This window comes from Falco cherrug, chromosome 4 (genome assembly GCF_023634085.1).
Source record: "Falco cherrug isolate bFalChe1 chromosome 4, bFalChe1.pri, whole genome shotgun sequence".
NCBI lineage: Eukaryota > Metazoa > Chordata > Aves > Falconiformes > Falconidae > Falco > Falco cherrug.
Genome location: NC_073700.1, coordinates 60,919,245 through 60,937,624, shown reverse-complemented (window position 1 = coordinate 60,937,624; position 18,380 = coordinate 60,919,245). Strand labels below are relative to the sequence as shown.

The following is an 18,380-nucleotide window of genomic DNA, read 5'->3' as shown; positions in this document are numbered from 1 at the left end:
TTATTTCTTATATCTGTGTGTGTATATATATAAAATAAAAAAATAGAAAATAAATATATATGAAGTAAGCAAAAAGTCTCTGCAGAGGGAAGAGTTGAGCAGCCAAAGCAAAGTAGAGCAGGGTAGGTCTAGATGACTGAAATCCAAAGAGGACATTGATGTGGCTGTTAGGTCTGGGTTGAGAGGCTCCAGTGTAAGGCTGTAGGACTTGTGTCAAGGGCAAAAAGACTCCTGGTGATCCAAAATGATCAGAACAAACTGGGAAATAAACATGGGGAGAGTGGGAGTCTGTGATGGTGGTAGATACAGAATTTTTGGAATGAAAATGGGGTTTGGACTGACTTTTGAAACTAAAGGAAAGTTTGCTTGAAGTGATGACATGGTATGTGTTAGAAGGTGGGTGGCAGCTCCCAAAAGCTGAAAAGCTGGGGCTCGCCGGGGTCAGAAAGAAGAGTTTTGCAGCTGTTGAGACTGCAGGCAACTTGGTGATTACATAGTAGGGTAGTCTGGCTTTTCCTTCTTCTGTTCATATTTTGAGTCGGCCATGATACACTTGCAGCTTTACAGGGATGGCTGTTCTTTCCTGGAGTAACACCTGATCACATATTCTTAAGAATGCCTTTTAAAAAATTGAAAATGCAATATTTCAGAATAAGGGATTTTTTTAATTATTAAAAAATAAAACCAGAAAGGTTGTAATTTCTAAAAGTGAACTATATATTTAGGAATTTAGGTTAAGAATTCACTGTATTAGATCAGTTTCTTGAACACTTAAAACTGTGAACAATCAGAAGCATACCCATTTCAGAAATAATTTCAAAAGGTCCAGCAGAATGGTCTGTGCTTTGCATCAAAATGAAAAAAATACATTTTGATGGCCATTTCCAGCCCCCTAATGCGTGTGTTAGCTGGAGATATGAAATACCACATTTTGACAGAAATTTAGTAGTTAAATAAAAATGTCATGCATTTCTGTGCACTGAAAATCAAAAAATAACCTTGCTTGTGATGAGCAGTTTTGGTGTTGCTGGAATATTAGAACGAATTTTAAGAACAGTTTTTATCAACAAAGCTTTATTAAAAGACCTGCTAAATCAGCAGCAATAGTTTCAAATTCTGGTTTCATTTGTGCTCCCTCTTTATTAAGAACAATTATAATTAACAGTTTCTGTGGGAGACTCTCAATTTTAGCTTTAAACCTTCACAGGAATCTCCAGAAGAGCACAACTGTTCTCAGTTCTGTGAAATTTAATTGGCTTTAACACGGTTCCTGCTAATAAAATAGAAAAGTAATATATCAGTAGGTGTCCTCCCTTGTTGCTTTCTCCTATTACAGCAATCCCACATTGGACTGCGAGTGCAATTTGATTCGCAAGTAAATCAGAAACAGTTTCTTAAAGGGCGATTTGTGAGGCGCACCACTGCTGCAGAAAGTAGCTTTGATTAGTGAGTAGCTGACATCCTTCCCTGGAAAACTTCATGTTACAGGGAGCATTCTGCAGTACTTCAGGTGAAGAAATTAAAAGGCTATTGATCTCTTGTTCGTTAACAATCTTACAACACTTTTGCCAGACTGGCTGCCTAATGCCCTGTCAAAATTCACACTTGGCTGCCTGTCATACATCTGCATACTTTCGAGCATCAGCCCTGTAGGATAATATGACGTTTTTTACTTTCTGTCTCAAACTGTTGTACAATCTTGTCCTGTGATATTTACACTTATCTGGAAGCAGTTGCATATCAGTGCTTAGTGAGAGACTCCCTAGACACACTTGATTTGTACAAATGTTAGGGCCCCACACTTACAATAAATATTCTAACACTCATACAGTATTAATAATACAAATTCATAATATTTATAATACATCCCAGGGGAGAGGAAGGGAGGTTTGCTTGAGTGCATTACACATCATTTCAAAAAGATTTGGAAACAGCTGCTTTCTTTCCTAGCTCGTGGCAGCTGATGGATGCTGCTGCTGTTGGAGACGGTGCTGTCTGACATCAGGTAATATATGTGCTGCCAAGGAGCTACAGCATCCCTTGGGATACAAGGAGCCTTGTGGCATGGTCGTTCAGTGTGATCCGACACAAGAGCAAGTCATTAGCACTGTAAGAATAGCAGTTGTAGGAAAGCCAGTACACCCATTGCCAAATCTGATGATGATTTTGTTTCTAAAAGTTCTTTGGAAGAACACAGTTAGTGAGTCACATCTGTTGGAAAATACTATGTCATTCTTATTTCCCTAAGGAAGATAAATTGCGCTTTGATCAATGACAAATCAGAAACATCAGCCACTTTTGAGAGCAAAATCTTTGTGACCAAATGCCGTGGTTTTATTCTGAGTTCTATGATATTAACTCAAACCTCAGCTCTACTGCCTTTGTATTTAAAAAAATAGTAACGATACAGTAACCAGTGAAATGTCCCATCAAATGACTAGGATTAGGGTTTATGGAAAAGATCCTAAATGGGGTTAGGGTTTCAATCCTTTGAAAATCCTAAGTCTACATGAGGTTTCAGCTTCCAAAGAATGACATATGATCATAAGCGTTCAGGGCATCTGCTAGGTGATCCAGGGGAAGACAGCGGTCTGTATAAGCACAAGTACAGAATAAATTCATGCCTTTTACTATTTCAAAATGCCTGTCCTTTTCAGTTTATAGGGAGGGTTTGTGTTCAGGATAGCAATATTCCTTCTGATTTTCTCTAACTTTTCACTAAACAATCTAATTAAAATTGCTTTATTAGGTTCAAAAAGTATTTTAAAATAAAAGGTGTTCTGCTAACTACACTCAAATTGGCTGCATGCTAGTTCTTGTCCGTAGGGCAGGCTGTAACTCAAGGATGTCTTAAGTCCACCTGCAGGCAGTTTTAGACCTTTTAGCTTTTTTTGAGTGCCTCGTGTTCCTCCTAATCCCCCCATTATGCATTAGTGTGTGCTTTCAGAGTACAAAGAGTTGATGCTGCTTTATTTTTAGCTAAACTAATGGTGTCCAGGGTAGGATTTATTTGATAATGGTTACAATGCAGCACCTGAGTCACTTTGTCAAAGAGGTATTTTAAAATCCACCAAAATGCAATGTGTGATATTTAATTACTTGAAAACAATTCTAAACTATAGGCCACCAGCAAAAGTAGCTGTAGCTTCTGAGATATCAATGAAATTGTAACCTAATTAATATACCATTGCATGCAAGCGTCACAGGTAAGAACTAAACCAATGCCTTCATAATATGTGTTATGGACTATGCCCACATGAGTTGCAATGGCTGAGTCTTCTGTATCAAAATTGTAGTTGTGTTTTGGTAAGGATTTAACATGTATTAAATATATTTCTATGTAAGTTGGTTATGTGTGGCTGTTTGTCAGTAACCAGCAGCTAACTCTGAAGCAGAGTAGAACAATTTAGCTGTTGCTGTTGTGGGGAGGTAGATTTCTTTGGGAGACACAATATGCATCGATCTTCCCAAAACATCAGTGAATATGCAGCCTACCAACAGAATTGATTGAAGCTGAGCACAGGGGTTAAGTTTGTTTGATTTTGGTGCAAAGACTCTGCAAATTTCTGTTTGCCCTCCCTTTTAAAAGAGTATAAACATGTATAAATATTGATAAAGTTGATATACTTTTTTTTAAAAGAGAATAAAGCATATAAATATGGGTTTTTTCCATTTTGTGAAGGGACTGATGCACTTATCCAGTTTTTTAGAGAGACTTTGAACAAGGGGAAGGAAAAGGGGGAAATAATTTCCACTGGTGAAGGGAAGTATGCTGATGCTACTTTTGCTGATTTTATTATATTGCAGAGTGGGAATTACGTAGCTAGAAATGATCAAGATACCAAAACAACATCCGTCCTGCAAAATGCCTTAAAAAGCCCCATTGCTGCTGTGTTTGAAGGACAGGTTTCAGAAAAAAAGGTCTGAGCATTCTTTTTACCTAGATCAACATGACACAGTGGTCCGCCACTGTGGAGACTGGGAGCTTCCCATGCAAATCCACTGCCCCAAACCCACAAGCAGGAGTGCAGCAGATGCTCTTGCAAGCAGCAACTTGGTTGTTCTTTTTTTTTTTTTTCCTGTGTTAGTGGGAGATGAGAAGACAAAGGTGATGAGATCATTATTTAAGAAAAAAAAAATCCAAACTGATCTACTGTAGTAAGATGATATTATTTATAGCACCTCCCATATGCATGTGTTGAAAAGGGAAAGCCTGGGTCTGGCTTTCATCATAGCGATAGTCCTGGAAATGCCTTTGTATCTTCTCAGATTTATCACTGGGAAAGTCCCCTTGCTCTCATTTTGTGCTAGTCTCTGGGCTCAGCTCTTAATGCAGCCCTATAAAAACACAAACCTTAATACATGCCTGATTTCAGCTGTAAAAGGCTTTTTGTGGCCTCCCTTTGCTGAAAATCTGCTCTGCGTGAGCTTTCTCAGTGTGTAATTACTTGAGGATCTATAGGTAAGACTTTTCAGTACTTAAATAACCGGTATATGAAAACTCCATGGTGAGGCCTTTCATAAATCAGAGGAGGCTTTGGTGCAATTGATTTGATGATGCAGTTCACTCTAGGGGCTGTGGATGGTGAAGTCTAATGAAGAATATTGAAAAGGTTACAGAACTTTCTCTTGCTTTATGTGTTTTTTGTCTTGAGGCTGATGCCTGAATGGTGAAACAGGCAAGTTATTGAAACCCACAGCTTTCAGTACTATTTAAAACACAAATCTATTTAATTTTGTTTCGAAACACACACTTGCCCATGGTTTTTTTTTTCTTTGGGCAGTGCAAAAATTATTATTTCTGGCTAACCATTACCGTTTTCTCTTTCTCAGACTAACGGCTTCTCTCACGCAATTACTGCAAGAATATGCAAAAATGCGGTTTAGACGTGCACTGTACTAAAGGTGTTCATGAAAGAACATACTCCTCGGAAATACTTTGGTTGCTGTTACGTATTCATAATATTTTCCTTCCATCCTCCTTCCCTTGCAAGGAGTTGCCATGCCTTGCCTGAGCTCTGTGCCGCGTTGTAAGGGCAACGTTTAAGCCCTGTCAAGGATGTGTTGCAGCAAAATAGCCAAGAGTAAACAATTCTCAATATGGCATTTTAGCATGAAATTCTCTGAAGGCCTCTGTTAAGAGAGAGCAAGCACAGTGTGATTCAAGATCAGGCCAGTGTTTCCACAAAGTGTCAGTGAAGCCCTTTCTGTGGAGGACAGGGCGCGTAACTCAGCAAGCCTGCAAGCAGCAAAGCTTTCCTCTAGTGCATGTGTTTGTTTTGTTTGCTTTTTTTTCCCCTGTGTGCCAGTCTTTCTGGAATCATATGCTTGGAATTACGTAAAATATACAGCAACGTTAACTTGGATTTCTTAACTTAGTCAAAAAGATTTGTATTTCTTTCAATCCTTCCTTTGTTGTTTTTTGGTTAGGTTTTTTGTTGGGTGGGTTTTTTTTTTCAAAAGAGCAGAAAAGACTAAGGCTGTCTTATTCTGATTTGGTTAAAGAAATCTTTATTAGAGAGCAGCGTTAAGCTTATGGCATAAAGGCAAATGCCATGGCACTCATACTGCTTTTATATAGCAATCACGTTGTACCAGAAATAATAATCTCTTGGTAAGCTAATTTCAAAATGATGATAATGACATTGATCTCCTTTCTAAAGTGCTTTGAGATTTACTGATGAATGTCTCGATGCAAGAAATAGATATAAATTATCATCAAAAGCATTCATGTACAGAAACTCCAAAGAAAATTATCAGAAAATTTAGGTTCCAAAGTTTAGTACGGCTATGGAAATTCTCTGTTCTGCCATTACCATCAGGAAGGAGTGAAAATGAACATGAAAATATGCCAGACCAAGTAACCCGATGTGTGAGCCCCCCCTGCTGCCTGTCACTGCTGGTACCTCACAAGCCTGTTCCCAAGGTCGCTGCAGAGCTTTTGTGAGCTTCAAGGAGAGGCAAAGAAGCTGTGGGAGACATAGTGGTTGGGATGAGGATTAAAGTCGCTCAAAAGAGGCGTCAAACTGGGAAGGGATCTCTCTCTTTCTTTTTTTTTTTTTTTCCCCCACCCAAAACTCTAAAATACCTTTCTGAGAAAGGAAACATATGGCAAACTTTATTAGAGCTAATAATATTGTTTGCTTTCAAAGGTGTAACTGTTAGTTTCATCAGGCACAAAATAATAATATTCAAAAAAATATATAGGGTCCTTTATATTTATGCAACTTTAATTGAAAATTTTAATCTCGCTGTCTTCAAAAATAACTTCTTCTCTGCTAAGATTTTATATACTATGTTTCCAACAGAAAAGATTTGTTAATGAAAGTGCCAGTGTAAGGATTTCTACTCGGCAGCCTTGCAGCTTCTTTGCTCATTTTCACCTGCTCAGCAGGAGAGGAGAGTGGGAGTGAGTGCTACAACAAGAACTATAGCACATTATACCTTTTGTGCAAAAGTATCGATATCTAGGCAAGGCGGTGAAGGATCAGGTCCCCTGGGAGGTATCCAGGAAAACAGACTGCACCAAAGGTGGTGATCCTTCAGCTGAAGTGGGAGGTGGGTTGCTCGTGAAAATTATCTTTCAGACTACATTTAAAATTTAGGATCTATGGCTGGAAATGAGACCGTGACACATTTTGCAGTTCTTAGATGTGCTGTTTTACAACTAATGCCCATGTGAGCCACAGTATGAGTGTAAATTCTCTGGGTCTGGTAATTCTGCAGTTACCTTTTCTTTATACATTTGCTTTCCTGGTTTAATTCCCAATATATGCTGAAGAAAAAATAATTTCTCATTTTGAGCAAGATATGAAGGACATTGGAAGGAATTCCACATATAAGTACATCTGTGTCCAACATCTGTCCTCTGATTTGGTGTGGATGAACTACTACTGCAGGAATGCTACAAATGAAGACGTAGCTAGGCAGGCAAAGAAATGATAAACCACTTTATCTGAAGAACGGAAAGCTGTGGAGCTGGGCTGCCCGCTGCCACAACTAATGCGCTGCAGTGTTAACACCGTAGAGGTAATGATGGCAGATTTGGGGTAAGAAGATGAAACTGGGAAGGCCATAGGAACTGAACAAACACTGCTGCTGCGTGCCAGCAGACTGAAGGTGCTGTCTTTCCTGGGAAGCCTGTCCTGAACTGCTGTGTCATTCCCTGAAGGCTGGAGACCTTACCTGAAGTTTAGAGACTTTGTGGTGCACTGAGAGCGCTGTGGGAGAGCAAGGTAAAGCTTGTTCAAGGACTAGCTTTAAAATAATTTAAAAATTAGGTCACATAATGTTATATTCTCAGAGGGACTATATAGAGATACAAGGCAAAACGTATGCTGTTAAACTGTGAAAGCAATTTCATTGTACCTACATAAGATAACCCTGGAAATTCTGTTTTAAAGTAGACTTCACATCTTCTGCCAAAGACATGTGGGTTTGCTCTAAATTGCTAAATAGTTGCCCTGTACCAGTTTGAAATCTGCTGAACTTCAATAGTGTATGAATGTGTGGAATGCTCAAATAGCCTTCAAGATGAAAAGGACTTTATGAGTTTTATCTGGAAGTCAATGGTAATATTTGTCAAGACTTTTGTGGGTTTTGGCTTAGACTAAGCTGTTGCTTATAAGTAGTCAAAATAAGGAAAGAAGTGCCGTTGCTTGGCAAAATTTAGCACTCCTGTATGACTTGGGAACCCCTTCACAATGTAACTAACATAGGTACCAAAAAATGAGGTCAAGGTTCTGTAATCTCCTTCAGATGTACCTGCTGTTAGCTGAAACCCTTGAATTTTTTATGCCGTGAAACTTATGGCAATAAAGTGTCAAGCTGTCTTGCGTAAAACTTTCAGCAAATCGGGAATCCATCACAACTGCTTAAGAAAACTCTTTGAAGGCTACTGTTGACCTTGGATTTATAACTGTCATGTTTTTGACATTCCCTTTCTTATTTAAGGTGTATATCCACTTTGCACTGTCTTCATCACAAATACAAGCTGAGATTGATAAGCCCCAGTCATTAATCCCAGCTTTTTTTTTTTTTCATGACACATCTTACACATCTCCTGTCCCATCCCCAGCCTGTGATTTTCATATTAAGTAATAGCCTGAAGTTCTGTAAAAGCAATTGGCTTGCAGAGATACAAGGGGAACTCGGTCTTCCTAGATAATATATCTTAACCTCGTGATTTTTTTTAATGTGATTCCTTTCAGGGGTGCAAAGTGCTGATATTCCTATTTACATGCTGAAAGTCATTTAATCTTGTGCTAAATTTAAGGTGGTGCCTAACCCCTTTGAAGGGCTGAGCTCAGGGTCCTCTGCCTTGCCAGACTGTCTCCAGTAATCTGTGACTTGATTCCTATCCTGTTTTGCACCTAGGTAATTGAGTTCAGAACTGTTATTCCTCTTTTAAACTTGTCTTGGGCATCTGTCTTGAAGCCTCAGCAATTAGATAACTGAGCTGAAACAAGAGTCCTTTTGTTCTACCTGCTGCAGGATGCACTGTAGGGTGTGCCCACATAAGGAAGGTCTGATTACTCCTGAATTTGGAAACAAACAAGGGATCCTATGCAAAGACCATCAAGAAAATAATATAGCAGTCAAAAAGGCAAGCTGTCTACCTTATTTTAGCCAAGTCCTGGGAAGAAAACAAATAATAGTAATTTACTGACATCCTCATCTTAATCACACCACAGAATCTGAAGGATGCTTCTGGAATAGGTTTAGTAAAGGATTGTGGTTACAGTTGCTCTAGTACATTCAATCTGCCATTTTTGCTTTCTGACCTGTCAATAAATACTTTTTTGTGAAAGCTGATGGGAAGCAACCACTGTGCTGTTAGTGAGCTAGACGTGCTAATAGTGGCACAACCTGCTAGGCTGCTGGGCAAATAAAATGCTGGTTTTAGGAACGCGTTCTTTGCCTTTCCCTTAGGTGTAATAAGGAAATCCTGGCTGACCAGAGCATAAAGCAGGCGAGTGTAGGGAAATTGCTTTCATGTCACCTCAGTTCACCTATTTGATATTTTTCTGCAAAGAGTTAAATAAGGCCTTTAGAGGAGGGAAAGGGGAAGTGGAACAAGGGAAATCAAGCACAGCCTGGAAGGGGTCACTGGTGATAACAACAGGGTTGCTATTAATTGGGGAAGCCCTCTAGCCTGGCGTTCTCTAGCCTGGCAAATTGTAATCTCTCCAGTCTGAACCTATAATCATATAAAATACTAAAGCACATGTATGTCTGAGTAATGGCATGAGGCTGGGGGAGCTGCCAGAAGTGGCCAGTCCTTAGTCCCTGAGAGCACATTGAAATTTTGCATCGCACAGATAGAGAATTGTGTGGAAAGTTAGGCAAGGAGAAACATGCATAGAGAGCTTTGTTGTATTTACCCCCTTGACATGCTGTTGGTAAGTACTTGTCTTTTCTCATAAATGTTTTTTGGGGGTTTTTTAATTGTCAAAGAGTTTTTAAAAATGCTAGATAGATTGGTAATTCATAGAAATGTAACATGGAGAGCTGGTAGCTGCTGCTCTGGCACCCAAACTAGCCACCGGTTGTGGAAACCAGGTTGCTAAGTGAGGACACTTAAGGTCCTATGGACACTTAAGTTCTACTTAATTTTAGGGAATCTCACAAGAGTTTTTAAATTTTTTAGAGGAAAAATGGATATAGTTCTCCCTCTGCCTCCGTTGCTAGCTAAACAAAACAAAAAATGTTTTACTTTGCAAATGAATGATTTTTATAGGTGCAATTGATTTTGTTTCTTAAGATATGTTTTCCAGAGGTGTTGGACATCCTTTTGGTACTTTAAAAGGAAGGAAAAGAGATGGGTGGGTGTTAAGGGGAGAATTAAGAGGAAAGTCTATATCCATTAAGGACATAATACCATGGCACTAATCCTGCCATTGGCTATTTGTGTAGGACTCAGGGTCTGTGCCTGTTCAGAGCCACAGGATAACCGTCAAAAAGTATTGTGCTTTGTTGTGTTTGTAGACTGCACCTGAGAGATATATACTTTTTTTTTTTTTGCCTCCCCCTAATTTGGACTCTTTATCTCAGGGCTGTTGTCTTTGGTGAGCCAGCCAGGCTCTGCCTGAGCTGAATGCTGGGTGTTGCATGTGTGCATAAGCACGCAGCAAAAGCTTAGTTATTGTCTATATTATCTCTGTGCACTGGGCTGTGATTTTTCATTTCGTAGCTCTGTCACAAATTGGTGTGCTTGAACTGGTGGCACAAAGGAAAGGATTTGGACACATATTGGCATGGGTTTCATTAGCCACTGCACTGCCCTGGTCTGAGCTGCTTTTACAGATAAATCCTGTATTCTTACCCCAGAAGTAAGCAACAGAATAATTCTTTAGGGGTGTATTTTGTGTAATCCCCATATGGGAACAGTCACATCTTATTTCATTTTACAGCAGGCACTTTGTTCTGCTAAATGCTTTCCTTTCCAGGGAGGTAGGAAGGGGGGAAATAGCTGTTCTTTGGTTTTTAACCTGTGCTGCATGTCTATGTCAAGTTACAGAATCAAAAAATAGATTTGCAGCCTGCAAACCCTGCTTTGGTTTAGCTGCAACTTCAGTGGCCGTTGTTTTGATGCCCTTCGGTTTCCATAATTTCAGTGAAAAAGAAGAAGGGCTCTTCATACCTTGTAGGATTTGGGGGTATGGGCCAAGTGAAAGGTCAATGTCACGAAAGGAGGTTTTCCAGCTCGGGGCAGGTCAGGGAAGCTGAACATCCTGATAGAGGGAGAAGAACATAGAAAAAGCATCATTAAATTACTGAGCTGCCTGCCCGCTATCTGAAATGCTTTGGATGTTCATCTCATCCTTCAGCTATTTTTATTCTCTCTGGTCATTATTATTTATATTTTTTTAGCACAAAGGCCATATTTTCTGTATTTGTGCAGATATTAACATACTTCCAAAGACAGCTCAAACTGGGAGCTCTGAGGCTGCGTTTCTGCGGACATCGCTTTTGGCATCAAAGGCAGCGTGAGCTGTTCCCGCTCTTCTCCTCTTCAACTCCATCTGTTTATTCCATTTATCTCCAACTGTTCACTCCAGGGGTGGCTCCTCAGTTGTGCCATTGCCACTTTTTGCAGGGCTAGAGATGAACTGGTTGAGCTCAGCTGAATTAAAAATATGCTCAGTCGTTTTTCTAATTCTTTAGCAGGATTAGTTGTGCGTTGAGTTTCTGTGGATTGAGTTCATTACAAGGCTGCACAGACAAATGGATCAGAAGGACTGAGGGATGAAGGCAGGAAGAAAGAACCACATTGGCCTGTTCTGCCTCCCAGAAATGCACCCTGAAACTGTGACCTGAAGCACAGTCAAGTGTCATTACAAGCCTTGTGCCCGAGACCTTTGCTTCCCTTATCAGGATGATTAGAGATAAATATGGGACCAAACTGTGCTTTCTGATGCATTCTTAACACCTTCTCAGAACTGCAGAGAAGGTGAATGGGTATTTAAGGATAGAGCTTAGCTTATTGTTAGGTGCGGCTTTTAAATTGCTTTCCACCTTCTGTGCAATATATTCTAATTCTTCTTTATTTATATTGAGTACTTTGTGAGGTTGCCTTTATCATCTGATTGTTATCCCTTTTCCAGCCATGCAGGAACAAATTTTGGCTTTCTTTGCTGGCTCACCTTTTAACTTCTCTTGTTCCTGTGCTTTTTGTCTTTTTCACACTGAATGCTGATGAGGTACTATTTGGTCTGTCTTCAGCAGTCATTTTCTGGGTAATTTCTTTAAGCAGCAAACACTAATTCCTCCCACTCTTTAAAGTGCCATATGGGATCAGATTACCAGATTAAACATGAATCCATTTTTGGATGGCATTTCTGTCCCATGCTAATTCTATTAAAATTATTGACTATCTGGCCAAAAATACTGCCTTCTAAAGAGTGACACGTGGCTATTTTCAGGCCAGAGCAAGAAGGGCAAAGGGCCATTTTCAAATGTTGTTTCTTACATCCTTATCCCAAAGTTTGCACTTACACAAACATATTGCCAACTAGATTCCATTTGTTCATGTTAACAGGCACTCTTACAAACACAAAAATATGTTTTTAGCAGTTATCCCCATAAGAAGCATTTCCAATCCCAGCTGACACATGCAATATTTTTGAAAGATCTTGTGGGGGACCTCAGCAAGAGAATGTGGCCCTAGAGATTCTTATCATCATTCAGACAGTAAAGTTGCACACATTTTAGGAGTAGATGATAATTCACAGGCTGATATTTGATAGCCTTAACGGAGCTAAATGTTTGTTAAAAGAGCTGGTATGAGGAATATGTCCGAAGGAATAACACTGTTCTCCTGGATGGGCATTTCTGATGCATTATTACATTGCAGGTGGACTGGGTTTGATAGTCAGGGAGCAGCAGCCTGGTAGTAACTGGGTACTTTGTGTTATTCTCTCTTCCCAGTTTTATGTTTATTTGGTGGGCTGAGTAATGCATGTCTCAATGGCATGGTTTCCGCTCTAGGAAGGAAGAAGACTGCACTGCATTTAGTCTGTAGCTGGAAGGTAGCTGCCCGATTTCCATACTGAATCCATTGGCTCTCCTCTCCCCTTCCCCGTAGGTGTTATGGTGCAGTGTATGGGAATTCCTTCACCCTGGAGGCTTCTGAGGGACAAGGGACTACTCCATCAGCCGAAAATTGTAAATGAGATTTAAAATCATTAGCGTGGCTTCTGCCATTACGTTCTCAACAGATTTTGTAAACTTGCAGGATTTGATTCATCATTTGCATTGGTGCAAAATTGGCCGTGACTGCCAAAAAACAATTGACTGTTCCTTCACAGCTGTTTTCTAATTACATTAGAATACTGCGGCGTCTAATGCAGCCGCTCAGCCATGGTGTGGACCTGCCTTCTGCCAGAGGGACCCTTCAGAACAGCAACACTTGCTTTGAGATTAAATCTATAGCAGGGATGGCTTGTACACAGGTAGTGGTGACTCTTCAGTCGTGGCAAATTCATTTCTTTCCTGGGAAGCCATCCCGCAGGACAGCCGACTGCAGAGAAGTCAGTGTTTAGAAAAATAATACTGAAAACGTCGAGTCATCTCACATCACACTGGCATGCAGCCCAGAAGCTTGTGAAAATGCAACTTCATCAAACAAAAAGGAGTTACCAGAAAAGGAATAGAACAAGAAAGAAAATGCCTGCCCAGCTCTAACTTGTGACGTTCCTGTGTTTTGTACATTATGTACAGGTCTGACTCCAGCGGGATGTGATAGAGCTGGAGGAGCTGCACAGGTGACAGCCTGAGCAGAGGAATTGAATACTTTATGTAAAGCAGAGACTGAATGCACCACATCCCTTCACTGTGGGGGAAAAAGGAGTCTCATGGTGCACACAATACTGTAAACAACAAAGATGTTCAGAGGTGTACAAAATTATAAATGATCCAGAGGATCCAGAGAGGAGATGATCATCTTCTGTTGCCATAGAACAAGAAGTAGGGGCACCCTGAAATTGCTAGGCAGTGGGAAAGCACTTTTTCTTCATAATGCAAAATAAATTGAGGATTTCATTGCTACAAGATATTTTGGATACCACATGTTTAAAGAGGTTTAAGAAATTATTAGACAAATTCAAGACAGAAAGAATCATCAAAGGTTATTAAATACAGTGGTCTGAATACAACTTCCAGTTCAGGGAAACACAAGTCTTTGACAAAAAGCAGAAGATTACATTAGGGAAATATCATCTTACAGCTTTGGGCTAAATGAGGATGGATATTAGCAAAAGGATCACTTTTCGGGTTTCTTTAGTTATCTGGATATTTTACATGCTCTCTTTCCTGTGAATGGATCACTGAGACTCAAGCTTGGAAAACTGTATTATTATTATTATTTTATTATTATTATATTAATACCTTTTCCAGCTTTCTGCAGCAAAGAGGTTCCCTCCATGCACACCGTTTTTCAGTGTGTGTCCTGCTGGTAAACCTCAAGAAACACAAACTTATTTGCCCTCTCCCCATCTTTCTGACTTCCCAGACAGCTGGTTTGGGTCTTCTTTCTATCGCACTCCCTTGGGCACTTTCTGTTAGGCTGAGGCTTCTTGAAAGACAGCTTGAGGCAGGAATAGGCATATCCTCTGGCAAGAGCTAAAAAGCAATTAAACTGGCTCAAGTAGCAAACACCAACTGGTACAACTCTAGAGTTGGTTATCTGTGAGGGAAAACTTACTGGTCCAGTAGCATGGGTGCCTTTGCCACAGTGCCTTACAGTGTGGTCTGGCTTCCCCCGCCCAGACAAAGACAGACTAAAAACTTCTTAACCTATAGAGTTCTTTGTCTGCAGAGAGTCTTTGGTTATGTCCTGAGTTTCTATTTAAAGTAAAAAAGATGTTGTCATTTTTTTTATGGTTGAAAAGATAACGAGGAGTCAAATTAAAGTGTAAACCAACCAGATGAGACTCTGAGTCAGAAGATGGTCTAAAACAAGACAGAAGCAGACTGCCTTCATTGCAGTGATGAGTTACTCGATGTGCAGTTGCATGATATTGCCTCCTTTACTGCTAAAGGAAGACTTTAAAGCAGAGAGGTAGATAGTATTTATACATAATATTTGATAACATATATAACACAAGTGCCTGCTACCATCCACTGCTGCTGTTTTGGCATAGATGGGAAAGTGCAAAGCAAAAAGTTCCATACATAAATCATTCTCTGGCATTGTTGAAGCTGTTTTAACTTTTATATGTGTTGCATCTCTTGCTATTTACTGAATCATACGAAGACACCAAACAGGGAGCATAAAGATTACTTGTGCATATTGCTTCTTGTCTCTAAATAACATATATAAGAAAAGTCACAACTCTTCTTATTTGAGGAACATGGTTAAAAAGCTTAACAACATTTAAAATAAAAAAAAAAAAACAGAACATTTGACAGAGCATAATTTAAAGAATTCTAGACATGTTTAATGATGTGATGGAAAGAGTAACCTGAGTTAGTTTTTCTAAAGGCTTTCAATATCCTCTGGGTTATGTTGACAAAGATGATTCATGTACCTTCCTAAAAATAATTTGAAATGGAGGGTGGGTGTTTGTTTTTCTTCCTGTCCTACAGAGATTGTTGTAGAGGATGGCACCGTAGATGTCAGGTGAGAAAACTAAATACTAGGGCAGGTAAAATGGCTTGACTTAGTCCATCATTTCAACTGAAGTGATTAAACTGTTTAGAATTAGGGATTTTGGGTGGGTGTTTTTTTTTTTTGCTAAACATGGCTGTCTGCTGACTTTGGGTGCCACAGGCTGGCAGACTCACCAGTGCTTATAAGAAGTAGAAGTCTTATGCAGACCTGGTTTTTGGGACCACACAAACGCAGCTGCAGCTACTGACATCCCAAAAAGTGCTTCTGTAAATACTGAATATTGCCACAGGGATTGGAGGAAGACTGCTGGCATCCTTTTAAAGACTTGCTGTTTGGTACAGAAGGGTTAAAAGGGAAAAGTACTATGCACAAGGGTTTTAGATAAACCAAAACAGTTTGCATCTGGGTTTGTCAGTGCTGCTTTTCCAACTCTGCAGAGGTTTTGTACATCCATCATTGCTGCTAATGATGAAGATGACCCCATTTCTGTTTACAATGGAAGGTCCTTTGATGTTTCTCCTTCTCACTGATGAAAAGTTAAGTGAGGTCCTGACTCTGGAATTTTATCTGGTGAGGTAGAGGTGAGTAACGGATAATTATGCCAGTTTTGAAAGGATCCCAAGAGGACAAACAATTCAATGCGATATTTATATCTTAACTGATAGCTAAAAATGGTGTCACTGAGACATATGGGCTAGTAAAATGAGTGAGCCCTTTGAAGAAATAAAACAATAATTTCCACAGACAGAAAATGGGATGGACTGGCAATCTGCCAATTTTATACCACTTTCAAATTTTTATGTTTTTCAGACCACTGATTTTTTTTACCCACTGTACATATGAGTTGCATCTACATTTTCCAGCCCAGACATCTTACCTACTTGAAATAAGACCTGGATCTGACTGGTAAATTCATGCTACAATTCTTGTTTATTTTTCTTTACAAGAGAACTGCAAATGTGAGTAAGGTCACCTACCTTCTAAAGAAATTACTCAGTGGAAACAGCAGGTGTACACTTAACATTTTTCTAAAACTAGTTAAACTATCAAACAGGAGAAAACCATAATTCAGTTATGTTGGTGGTAGTGTGTTAGAGATAAATAGTAGATTTGTTTCACTTGTAATTTCATCAGGATAAGAGAAGAGTTACAAGCAATCTTTGCTCTTTAATTAGTATTATAGTGATTTATTATATTTAGGATTTCAAAGATATATCAGGCCTCTCGTAAGATAGGGAAAAATTTGATCTCTTGCCCAGGTAACTGCATATAGTACAATGCAGAAACTAGGACTCACAGATGACATTGAGGGGGAGATATATGAGAAGGATATAACCAGATGACCATGACATTTTTAAAATCTTTGATTTCTATTGTTTCTTGCAGATGAGATAGACTCCTTTGGAGAAAATTGCTATAATAAGGAAAGTGTCTGGGAGTAGAAGTAGGATGTTGTGCAAATACTATGGAAGGAACCTGTGAGAAAACACAGTGAGGGCAAACAGGCTGCTTTCAGCAGCAGTGCAGGGAGGATGGGAGCAGTCACAGAGCGGTTAAAGGTCCGCGATAGGAACAAGCACTGATGAAATCTGTTTTGCTGTATGGTGATTCAGAGTCATCTCTTTCAGCAGTAAAATTCTGGAAGGTAGGAGGAGGGAGGTGGTTCTCTGAATCTGGAAGATTATTCACTGAAAACCTCCTGTGTTGATGATTTCTCCCTGTTATCCTGCACGCACTTCATAATTTTATAGACAGCATAAGACATAGTAACAGCATGACACCTAGGGTCTATTGACTAGCAACAAATAAGTTGAGACATTAAACCTCATACGGTACTGTAAGAAAACCAAAGCAGGAGATTAGAAAATCATCATTTTCAAGTAGCAATGATATTATCCTAAAAGTGGCAAAAAGATATAAGGGTCTTTGTAATTTTTAAATCCTAGATTCAGAATGTAGGTGTGAAGTCTGAGAAGCAGTTATTTACCAAATTCATGGTTTGGTGAGTTTTAAGTGAATGATGAATGTTTTGAACCTGTGTATGATCTTGTGCATTTAAGTAATGGCTCCATTAAGCTGTTTTTCGGTAGCAGTGAATATGCTTATCTGCCAGTGCTGTTTCAATAGATATATAGATTCCTGTTTCACTACTGGGGATATTCAAACTGATCACACGTCATCATTTAAAGAGACTCCTGGTCTGTGGTACATCTAGCTTTGCACTGTCAAATGGCATGCCATCAAGGGCACTTGTTTTTAAAAGGTACCTAGCCCAACAGATGAAAATTAGTACCTTTTGTAGTATCTTTTTTTTCTTTTTGAGCACACAGAAGTAAATATTCTGAAGAACAGTTTTGAAGACTAAGGCTGGCAGATTATCCTTTGAATAGTAAAGCAATTAAAACCCAAGAATATGCTTGCTTTTGTTTGCTGTAGTAAGTTTTCAGCTTGCCAGTGGAACTGTATGAGTACAGAATGCTTCCATTTTATGCTCATGACTGCTAAAAGTATATACGGCTCTACAGAACAATGTTTGATATCAGTATTGTATGCCTTTTCACTTTCTGTTACAGAATGGATAATTTAGGTCTAACTTGAAAGAGCACTTGGCTCCAATGATTCTAATAATTGAAATGTATGAGAATTCTGTTTAAATACAAATCTAATCAGGATATCGCTGGTTGCCCAAGTGGAATTCAGAGTGATCTAATACTTTGATCTATGAAGGTCTTTTCTAACAGGAAGGGGAATTAGTCTTGGTTGCTAAACAAACCAAGTTTGCTTTCTTTTATTTTCCTTTGCATCTAAAGTTTGTTTCTGTTTGAAGATCTCTCCAATTTTATTAATTTTGTTTTTTTCTCTTTGTGTTCACTTCAAATGCCCTCTCTTCCAATTCTTCTGTGTGTTTCCTCAGATCCCTTATTTCCACAGCAGGGACCTGCTACTGCTGCCTCACTCCTGTCTTGCAAAAACCTCAGTAGAAACATTATTTTAGAATAATAGAAGGCAGTTGCTTCTAAAAATTGAGCCAGTTCAAACTGTGCAGGAAGTGCAGTCTCAGCAGCACTGGGTCTGACCACTTGGTAGATTATTCTCTGAGAAATTCCTTTTTTGGAGGAAGAGTACCAGGATGCCAGATCCACAGCTAACCAAAACTGATGACCTCCAAATTCCTAAGATGCAGAAGGAAATCAACTCTGATTTCTTGACAGTCTGTTCTTCGATTCACATTGCCTCCATATGACTAATGTGTCCCTGTATTATATTT

The 18,380-nt window shown here is 39.3% G+C and overlaps 1 protein-coding gene across 1 annotated transcript in view; it reads left to right on the top strand.

Annotated features, from left to right (window-relative positions):
- PTPRN2 (protein tyrosine phosphatase receptor type N2) overlaps positions 1-18,380 on the top strand; it is a 663,576-nt gene that overhangs the window by 486,164 nt on the left and 159,032 nt on the right. The gene's annotated exons all lie outside the window — the stretch shown is intronic.